Source organism: Nuphar pumila, chromosome 6, assembly GCF_984573655.1.
Source record: "Nuphar pumila chromosome 6, dmNupPumi1.hap1.1, whole genome shotgun sequence".
In the NCBI taxonomy this organism is placed as follows: Eukaryota; Viridiplantae; Streptophyta; class Magnoliopsida; order Nymphaeales; family Nymphaeaceae; genus Nuphar; species Nuphar pumila.
Window position 1 is genome coordinate 117663300 of NC_143254.1, and position 11896 is coordinate 117675195.

Below are 11896 nucleotides of genomic sequence, written 5' to 3' on the forward strand. Positions count from 1 at the left end.
ATCATGGACATTAAGATATAGATCATCATGAGAGATCTCCCTTTCTAAAACTCTGTTTTTTGGAAGGAGGAAGCTAATCTGCATCTCACATCATAACTGATACTCAAAATTCAATGATCTGCTTCAGTATCATAACATGTTCAAAGATTAGTCGAATAGTGGCAAGAACCAATTTTCTAAATTATTATAAAATATGAATGAGATCTTAAGCAAGTCAATCTCAAAAAGTCGAACAAATAGGAACCAGGTGGAATGGTCGACCTGCAACAAAGTTCTGGCCTACTTTTTGAACATTAATTATTAAAAATTTAGGTGTTTTTTCAGAACACCATTTGAAGGGTGAAATGGTAAATTCAGCACACATTTAACAGCCAACATGAGGGGGCGGAAACCTGATCTTGAGATGTATTATTATCAATATCCAAAACTTAGGTGTGCTTTTTATTTTTGCCAATATTTTAATTGTGTTTTTAAAAATTAAAAAAAATAAGAAACACTACAGGGCTTCTTTTTCAAACTTACAGCTGCGTCAAATGCATCATTTTTCCGGGGTTGTCAATCACATTGGAAACCCTCTACTTTGGAAACGGATCCCATCATTTGAAATAGGATGGGTTTCATCATACATTCAATCCTAACCATCCAGCAGAACCATCTAGCCATTGATTGGATGGCTAGGATTGAATGTATGATAGAACCCATCATATTTCAAATGATGGGATCCGTGTTCCTCTACTTTTGAATGATGAGATCCGTGTTCCTCTTCTTTTGGGTGAGGGGCCAGATAATAAGCATATAATTAGTTGCATTAAGCCCGAAGTGTACTGGCATGAAACTAGTAGCATTCACGTGCTTGGGCAAAAGAGCTTATACTTCCATTTGGCATTAGTGACTCCGTCTGTGTGGGTGTCCTCCTAATGGAAAATTTAGAGAGGGTGGTGTATGTTCGCCCCCGATGATTCACTGAATTCCACATCTGTGTTCGGGGTCTAAATGAGCACTACGTATACAAGCACATGGGGCTCGTATTCCTGTGTATGTTGACATCACTTAGCATTGGAGTGTGGTGCGGTTGCAAAGACTTAGGTACCCTTTCTTGCTATTCTTCTCATAAAGCGATGGTTTGAGAAAATGACAAAAATGCCCTTCATTCAAAAAAGAAAAAACAAACAGTTCAAAAAAAGGACAAACATGTTCTCCATCCAGAAAGTCAAGGATGATATTGACTCTTCAAAGTCTACCCAGCGAAACGAACCTTAATCGTTTGAGAAAATGACAAAAATGCCCTTCATTCAAAAAAGAAAAAACAAACAGTTCAAAAAAAAGACAAACATGTCCTTCATCCAGAAAGTCAAGGATGATGTTGACTCTTCAAAGTCTACCTAGCGAAACGAACCTTAATCGTTTCGCCGATGGTAATCCGGCGAAACGATGGTGAGCCAGCGATCCGATGGTCATCCGACGAAACAAACCTGAGCCATAAAAAATGTCTGTTTGAACTTTTCATCGCCATCTTCTTCTTCTTTCTTCTCTGTAAAACACTGTAAAACCCTCTCTCTCTCTAGAGAAGAAATCAAGAGAGGTAAAGAGTTCCCCCTGGAGAAGGCCATGAACATCAACCCTCTTACTCTCTCTCCCTTCTTTCTCTACTTTTGTGCCTGATTTAGAGTTTTTGCCCTTATAGGAGGGGGGTCCGGGGGCTCCCCCCGGCGCGGTCAGCGGGCGGGGGTCCAGGGGAGGCCGCCCCTGGCGGGGGGCTCGGGGGGCAGCGCCCTCCGGACCAATTTTTTTTTGGGCCTTCCAACAATGATTTGTAGTATTATCGGGCTTTCCTACAACAATTTGTAGTATTTTCGGGTCTCCAATGAAACACTATAGTGATTTGCGGAAGACACTACAAATCGCAAATCGCTATAGCGATTTGTAGTGTCTTCCGCAAATCGCTATAGCGATTTGTAGATTCTTCCGCAAATCACTATAGCGATTTGTAGTGTCTTCCGCAAATCACTATAACGATTTGTAGTGTTATTCAGTAAGCAAATCGTTGTAAATCGCTACCCGAATTAGGACCAACTTGTCAGGGCCATATCTCCCTAACCGAAGGTCATATTCCAAATCCGTAAAAAGTGGTGTCTTCGTTATTGAGTCTAGTTTATTTCTGTAAATTTTCAGCGATTTCTATTGTCATTTCATTCCTCATTTTAACTAAAAACCAGACCCCTATTATTTTGTGTTATTTGAGTTGCACAACACCATTCTCGCTTGACATCCACATCTTGATTCTGACATGCTCCTTGTTGGATTTTCCATTGATTTCTTCAAACCTTGCTTGAAACAAAAATATGTCTTTCTCACCACGATACCCTATGCATTTTTTCACCACGACACTCGAGACCCGTGTCGGGGGAGCCCCCGGACCTCCCTCCTGTAAGGGCAAAAACTCTAAATCAGGCTCCACAACGAATCAAGTTGAACGATGCTACCCACGCTGGGAGGAGCCCCCAAACCCTCCTCCTATAAGGGCAAAAACTCTAAATTAAGCTTCACAATAAATCAAGTTGAACAATGCTATCCATGCTGGGAGGAGCCCCCAAACCCTCCTCCTATAAGGGCAAAAACTCTGAATCAGACTGCACAACTCATCAAGTTGAATGATGCTACCCACGCTGGGAGGAGCCCTCAAACCCCCCTTTCTGTAAGGGTAAAAACTCTGAATCAGACTCAACAACTCTTCAAGTTGAATGATGCTACCCACGTTGGGAGGAGCCCCCAGACCCCTCTCCTGTAAGGGTAAAAACTCTGAATCAGGATCTACAACTCATTTTGTTGAATGATGCTACCCACGCTGGGAGGAGCCCCCAAACCCTCCTCCTGTAAGGGTAAAAACTCCGAATCAGGCTCCACAACAGTCAATGTGCAGGTCAGTCGGTGCTTGATGGAGCAATGTAGGATCTTCAGCTGGATGTGCACAGAAGCAGAAAGAGAAGGGAGAGAGAGTGAGTGAGAGGGTTGATGTTCATGGCCTCCTCCAGGGGAGATTTCTTTCTCGGATAATCCTGCAGTGCAGAGACTGGGTCTTAAATAATCATCTTCGGGGCACTTAAGTCTTTACAATCACTCATTTTCAAGAATCGTCATTTTTTTTACACCAATAGAGGGGCGGGTACTTAAGTCTTTGCAATCACATCAAACTCCAATGTTAATTAATGCTGACAAACATGGGGATACGAGACGCACATGCTTACATACGTGGTGCTCTTTGGGACCCCCGAACATGAGATGTAGCTAACTCCTCTGTTCGGGGGGGGGGGGGGGGGACATATAACCTGCTTTGGAAAATTTAAGGGGTCATATCATCATGCCTGCAGGTATGCGTGCTGACGTAAAAGGTTGTATCATGGCAACAAAACGGTGCATCTGGAATGTTATCAGAATCGAATGGTATCGATGAAGTATACTTCAAATACGACGGTGAGAGATGGGGAGTGAAGAGTTTCATCGTCGGGTCTCTATGGTGCGAGACAAGATTACGGTGCATCTGGAATCCATTGGTCAGGAGGAGCATAGCCCAGTAAAGGAGCCGAGCAGAAGCTACGCGGATGTGGCCAAGGGAGCTTATGCAGCATCAAATGCGGCAAATGCATAGGATATTGCTCTAGTAGGAGCACAGAAGATTTGGTGGAACAGGTCAGCTGGGAATCGAGTGCAACTCTGGTTATTTAAGCATGAATCTCTAGAGAATATTGAAGCATCGAAAGATGGACTCCATTGGAAACAGACGAGAGATGTGAATCTTAAATTCCTGCCCCGCAAGGAGTTCGTGTCACGGCTTGATACTACTTTTAGAGAGGAATAGCTTCCTTCCCTCCTTAGGTATATGCAATCGAGGGGGCTGAACTGGTTGGATGTTTGCCTCTCCTCCGGAAAGGTAGTTACGTTCATTGTTTGGAGACCTTCTAGGGAAATCAAGAAGTGATCATATCGATGCAACTTTCGAACAAGTTAAAGCCGGAAGATCCAGGATGGTGGTGCGAGGCTTATGCAACGTTCAATGGCTTATCATCGCAGAATTGTATCAGGTGTAGATACCCGAGAGACCGATGCAATCCCCATTTATTCATGGCGCTGCTGCGGAAAGAGGCTTTGCAATCTTATTGGATAATGTATACGCCTTGCAAGCCCTTACTTTAATGTCGTATGTTTCACTTATTTCAATTAAATGTATTACATAAAACATCATGATTGAATCCATAAAAGATGATTAAGCCACTTTAGGACAATGTATGCATATATTAGATCATTGCATTAAATAACATGTTCATTTTTATGCTTTGCAAGCATACGTACATATACCTAAAAAATGTGATAACTTTCATAACTTGCATGCATCCTCATATTCACATCATCATCGTCATAGAGATATGTGTAATTATACAGCAGGGATAGCATTGAAACATTGGTAGATAAATTCGCAAGTTGAACCTTTTGATCTCTTACTTAGGGCGTAGTCACATAGGTGAACATATTTTATTAATTAAACATTCATTCGTACCTCAACATTGGGCACATCATTCTCTGCATAAACTCAGACTTTTGCAGCATATATACAATTTGCATATTGTTCGTAATGATACTCATATCAATGAATAAATTATGTAAGTGTTTGGGGTTCGGTTCTTAAATCGGTTCCAAACTTGCGAAAGGTCCAACTCTATCGATAGTTACAGAGCTTACAAAAAAATCCATTCAATGAATAGAGCTTAATTTTTTATAATTTAAAGAAAATTTTGTCAACTTTTCAGAGCCGCAAACCATTCGTAAAAATTCATCCGTATGAGAAAGTTATGAACCTTTCACTATAGACCTATACTTTTATATTTTGACTATCACAGAACAGTGGTCAGTCCATGAACATAGCTCAAAATTTCACAGTAGATGTAAATTTTTTTTAATTTTTTAACTCAATAACTCGCTCATCAAAACTCCTCCGGACAAGGAAGATACGAGTGATTTACAGATCGGGTATCAAGCAAAAAATATGTAATACCAAGCATATGCATTCGGGTGGGGCTAAAATGGGTCACTTGAATCCATATTTTTGACTTTTTTTGCATGAATTAAATTAAAAAAATTATGAAATTTATACTATACTAAACTAAAATATACTACAATGGACAAATCTATTTTTTCTGTCGTTTGGATGGAAAAACGAACCCGTCTCATATAGGCTTAATTCCTCAAAAATAATTATGATAAATTTTACAATATAAAAAGTAAATCATGCAATTTTAATACAAATAAAAATTAGAAAATCATGTACAAATTTCAGAATAATAGCATGCACATACACTACCATTTACAATTAAATTTTGCATGAACTTAATTCGGCATATCATGGTTTCATAAAATTTATTGATTTTTTTTTAAACCAGATAAAACCAAATATGTAATATCTAAAGAATTTGACCATGAAAATCCTTCAACTTTTTTCAAAGCGTCTATACTAACATGATCTACAAACCCAAATTGAGATTTACAGAAAATCATTGCATAACCTAAGTATTTTAAAATTTTATGGTTTTATTTTATGAGAAAACAATTCTTAGGAAAAATATGATTTCTAAAGGGACCCATTCTATTTTCATTCTTTGATAGCCCTAAGCCAAACTCATGTATGAGAGGCCTACTTTAGGGTCTATGCTTATAAAAAATCGATGAAATTTGTGCCGCAAATTCTGTTTCACAAGTAGAGTATAGATCCCCCTACCTCTTTTATCAAAATTCGGTCCTACGAGCTTAGGTTGTTATTTTTGCATGAACCAACCATTCCAATGACCCACGGCTTTGCACACGACCTCTTTAAGCTCCCTTCACACACATGAAACCCTCTCTTACTGAGCCAAGGGTGAAATGCCAAAGACTTGGTGTAGGAAAAATAGAGAGAAGAGAAGGGAAATTTGGGAGAGAGAAATGGATTTGAGAAAAATAAAAGGGAGAACAAATGGGTGTGTGTGTGTGTGAGCCCCTCATCATTATTTATAGACTTAGGGCTTGGGTCAAGGGCTGAAATTAATCCTAGCCTTTGATCCAAATCAAGGCTTTTTTTCTTTTTTTCAAAGCCCACTACTTTTCTTTCTTTTAAATTATTTTCTCTTTTTTTTTAATTAGCATATAGTATAATATATTATAGTTATCATATTATATAATATATGTACATTATGTACTACATAAAATTAGGGGAAGGGTTGATCGACCCCTTTCCATTTTACAAAAATGTCAACTTGCTTGCTTGGCATTATGGTTACACAATCCACAATCACACCGGTTCCATATTGCGATGAGATGTTTCTCATATAATAGACAGTTGGAGGAGAAGGAATGGAGTGGGTAGGACAACATAATGTCTTTGGTTCAGATTCTAAAATCATAATATAGTAAGGGAGAGCGGATTTAGTAGCTAGACTCAAAAAAAAATGGAAGGAAGAGGAATATGATACCTTACCTCGTGAAGTGAGGAATTTTTTGTATAGTTTTGATAGATTAGTCGTACAGGAACTCAAATTCTATTTGAATTTTGCAGCTAGATTCTTAGCTAAATTAGCCAAGAGGGATCCAAAAATTGTGGGACCACGCAAGACTGGTCTTCTGAAAAGGAAAATGTATGAGTCTACATTGTTAGTTACGCAGAATTAATGACATTGGCAAAGGCGTAGCTAGGGGGGGCAGGACTGGGCTGTAGCCCAATCCTGCCTCCCGAAATAGTTAAATTTTTTTTTAAAAGCCCAGTCCTAGCCCAACCCTGATTCCATATGAAATAGATTTTTATCCATTTTTTAGCCCAGCCCTGACTGCAGCAAATAGTTTGATTTGTCCATATGAAACAGATTTTTATTAATAATTGTAGCCATTTTTTATTTTATCTCAAAAAAAAATTCGGGGACGCTGCCCCCGAACCCCCGACTATCACACAATTTTTTTTTCTACACCCCCCCCCCCTTTCGCATGAATCCTAGCTACGCCACTGGACACTGGTAGGGATCTACCTAACCCGAGCCTGCCTTTCAAGAAAAAAACACAAGGCCACTTTTCAGCTTAAATGTTTCTCATTGGGGAGGGGCCATTTTGCTTCAGGCAGACAATGCTGCGTGTGTCTGCAATGGGCAAATGCACCCTTAAGAAGGGGAAATGTAGGGAAATGCACTTTCGAATAGTGAGAAATACGGCTTCCTTGGCTTCTCAATTTCTTTACTTTTCTTCCTTTCTATATCTATACTACATATAAAGGAAGGAATAAGGGTATTAATGGGCCAAAAATTGGTTTTGTTTTATTTTTTTCAAAATGACAAAGAAAATGGTATGGGTTGAGTGTCATTTAAAAATTGTTTGGGGTTTTTCTGTCTTCTAAGATATAACCCCATCACACACCAATTTGACAAAAAGACAAAGCGTTTTGATTTTTATTGTTATTTGCTAAAATAAGGGTGGTTTTAACGTCTTTTTTGTTAAAAAAAAAGTGGTCTCTCACAGTGTTGTGAGAGGCGAACGCCTCAGTACCTGAAGCGTACGCTTCAGAGGCGAAGCGCACGCTAAAGGTACTGAGGCGTTATAGTGAAGCGTTTGAGTCTTGAAGCGCACGCTTCACATGGGTGAAGCGTGCGCCTCACATCGAGAAGCGCTTCGCTTCTAAGGCGTAAGCATCAGCATCACCAGGCTCGGCCTCCATGCAGAGCTCAACAATGAAAAAATAACGCAAATTCTCTGCTAAACTAAAAAAAAATGCCAAAAAAGAAAATCCGCCTCACGAGACAGTATAAAATCCCCAAAAATCATACCGATTTTTGCTGAGCTTTGCAACTTCCAACTCTGAGGACGACGAAGAGCGAGTTCTGATACAGAAGGCACTCTGCCTATGTAACAAAAAAGAAAAATAACGCAAATTCTCTATTAAACTCAAAAATAACGCCAGAAAAGGAAATCTGCCTCACGAAACACTAAAAATCCTCAAAAATCTTACGATTTTTGCTGAGCTCTGCAATCTCCAACTCTGAGGAAGACGACAAGTGAGTTCTGAATCTTCTTATACAGAAGGCGCTCTGCCTACGTAACGAAAAAAAATGCAAAATTAAACTAAAAAAGAATGCCAAAAAAGGAAATCTCCCTCACGAAATCCCCAAAAATCTTACGATTTTTGCTGAGCTCTACAATCTCCAACTTCGAGGAAGACGGCGAGCGAGTTCTGAAACAGAAGACGCTCTGCAGGAAAACCCCTTTTTCTTCTTCTGTTGCTTCTCCTTCTTGTGTTGCAGGAGAGGCTGAAAGAAGGCGGTGAAGTCCCGACGAAGGTTTTTGATTTCGAGATTTTCCAAGCAGGAGAGCAAGGAAGCGGCATCCATCATTGATTGGAGATGCGAAATAGGGCAAGAACGATAGATTGAATCGATGATCAGAAGCTTCCCCTCCGTCGAACCTCCACCCACCGGACATCCCATGCCGGTGGTTCTAAAGAGGGGCAGGTCGAGCCTGTCGATGGTGCCGGAGATGAGGACGGCGTTGGCCCCCCGACCTTCCATCTTCTCTCAGTTTTCCCTTTCGTAAAAGGGGGAAACCAAAGGGCATGCACCGTTTATAAGAGAGGGTGGAAAAAGAAAAAAAAAGAAAAGTAAAAGGAAAAAAGGAAATAGAAAAAATAAGAAAAAAGGCCTGCACCGTTTATCATCTATGTTTTACGGTAAAATTATTAATAAAAATCATTATTTTATTAATATTATATATTTTATTATTTTGAGCATGAAGCTTACGCTTCAACGCCTCGAGGCTTACGCCTCGCTTCATAACAGGCTCAACGCCTCGCTTCGCCTCATCGCATTTCACAACCTTGGTCTCTCACATCCATATATCCATGTTACACAGCAAAAAAAAACCTAAGGGGTCGTTTCTTTCATTTCCAACAATAAGAAAAGACTTCATGGGAAAGGCAACCCATATGTGAAAAAATACATATGTAAATCCATGCACGGGTGGATATGATTTAGTTAGTAAATGCATGGTCAACCTGAAAGAAAAAACATAATGACCGTAGGCTCCATAAGAAAATGGAGTTGGCATGTTTGTTTTACCTGCATAGGAAAATGAAGGGTTTCATAAGCAAACCTCCATTTTCATGTATAAATTAGGTTAAACAAACAAAGTGTAAGTGGATGATGGCATTGTAGAATCAACAGCAGATTGACTACCCAAGATCTAAACTTTTTTTTTCTGACGGGGGCTCCGCTTGTCTGGTGGGAGCAGCTTGTGTTGGGACGTTGCAGGTTCAAACTCTAATGGTACAGTTGTATAACTGGTAGGGGTCTGCCTAACCCCAGCGTGCCTTTCAAAAGGAAAAAGGTAATTAATAATGATTAAAGAGAAAGATTAGTCTTAAGCGTAGCAGGAACGCAAAGGAGCCAACGTCATTCACTCTCTCTCTCTCTCTCTCTCTCTTGGGCGCTCCTCTCCTTTTCCCACCAATGTATTAAAGCCATCACTTTTTGGGTGGTGGTGGCATTGGCTCGGGGAGGGTATGTTGTTGGATGGTTTTATGGTATTTGGATTTTTATTCTTCTCTTTGGGAAGTGGTGGATCTCATTGGATTCTCATGTATCAGTGTTGTTTCGAGGGATTCTTTTCTTTTGATGATTTGATTTGTGGCATTGTTGTGAGTTTAGGGTGATCTGTTTTTTTTTCTTGAGGAATTTGTGCTAATTGTTTTTTTTTTCTGTTACTCTTTTGTTCAGTTCACCATTGTAGCTCATTTTGGTATAAAGAGATCAGATAGGAGAGTTTCAAAACAAATACGGGCCTACGATCAGTGTAGATGTTCATCTGTTGGACTTCATAAATCGTGGGAAAATCAGATTTTATTGCTGGGATACAGCTAGACCAGAAAAAAATTGATGAGATGGGGATAGATACTACGTTCATGGACAATATGCAATTATCATGTTTGATGTCACTGTACTGACCTACAGGATCGTCCCTACCTGCTAGCACAAAAAACTCTACCGGGTCTGTGAAAATATCCTTATTTCTTAACAAGAATTTAGCGCTGTTTTTACATTCTAATCCCACCCTTTGCAGCACAAAAAAGTGGTCATGGATGCTTATTGATACGTACAAGAACCGAATCCTAATAAAGGCGTCTCTATCTCTTAATGTGACCAAGCTTGATGACCATGATCTTGAAATATGATCCCACTCCTCTCTCCCTTGCCCCAAGTTGACCACTTATGATGTAAATGGGTCGAACTGAGTTTGGATTTTATTTGATCTAAGATAATTGGTGTTGGGGTTGGAGTATATACACCAAGATGATATTAGGACTTAGATTAATAGATAGCTATATCCGACCTGAATCTGATTAGAATATATACTTTATCAGACCTGACTTCTACATATCATCATGGTGTTAAATCTTGTTAGACTCCAAGTCGGACTTTAGATGTGAAAATCCTATAACTAAATCCAACTCCGATTGTTTCATTGGATAGTTTGACCAAACATAGTTTAGATGTAGGGAGCTTCATTTTAGGATTTTTCTTTTCATGCATAATGTAAGCCTATTATATTTGTATTTTAACATAGTGTTGATTATGTTTACCTTGAGTTTTAGATTCTCTATTAATTGACCATTGTTAGATTCTGTATAAAGTTATTCACATTTTTTTGAAGTTGTCTTTACACTAACAAGGCATATGTCATCTTCTGTAGTTGCAGGACTGAAGTATAGAGGCAGATAGTTGAGTGTTACAATTAGTATCCTTGCTTTGTTGTGCATTGGATTGTTCATAAAGCTATATTTGAGAAACCTAGCCTTAAGGACGCAGCTTGGTTTTTTGAGGAGAGAGTGTCTCAAGCACTTGGGTAAAAAAAGATGATTCATTGTTTTAGATTGTTTGGTAGGAAGATCATGTTATCGTTGATATGCAACATTTACGTATTTTTTTTTCAATGTTTAATTTTTCTTTTTGTTTCTAAAGTGTGTTTGGTTCTCTTTACGTATGCTGGATTTCCTTTCTCAATACTGAAAGTTTGATGTACAATTTGTCTCTATGCACATGTTTTTGCATGCATGTCTGTGCGCGTCTATGTGCCAATGTGTGCATTTGGCAAGTTCTATTCATGTGCACCTTTGAAGCACAATAGGTATAATTTCAAGTTTGGAGCCAAGATTTGACATGTTATCGTATTGCTCATTTCTTTAAGAAAGAGAAGGTGAACCATGGTGTTGTTTTGAAAGAGGATGGATAGGCTTTAATTTTTTACATATTTGGTTAACATTTTTGCTCTTTTTAGATCATAAAATTTAATTGTAACCACTAACGAGTTACTTGCCTACCACAGGCATAGTGACAAACGTTTTTATCGGCAATTTCTCATTTTTCAAAAACTCGTGAGAAATTGAAAAAAATCCATAAATCTTGTGTTTTTTTTGGCAAAATCTTGGCAATAAAAAAAATAATTAAAAAATAATTTTATAAGAAAATATTAATAAAAATTATTTAAAAATAAAAATACATAATTTATTTCATGATAAATATCCGTTTAAAACATAAATATCGTGTTTAAATCACGGTATTTATGTTTTTTCATAAATCTCGCAATATTTTGTAAATCTAGCAAGAAATTGCCATTTTAAACTTTCAGGCAATTTCTCGTTATATTATCGCAAGAATTCATAAATCTCACGATATTTGTCACACTGACCACAGGTCAAATCTATTATCCTAGGTAAGTAGAAACCAGTTAGCCTATTCAAAATAAATGTAAAAGTATATAGCAATGAGTGGTTTCAAAATTCATAAGCTAAAATTTCACATTCAGCTGGCCGTGGGCTGCCCGGCCCATTGCCCACCTCTAG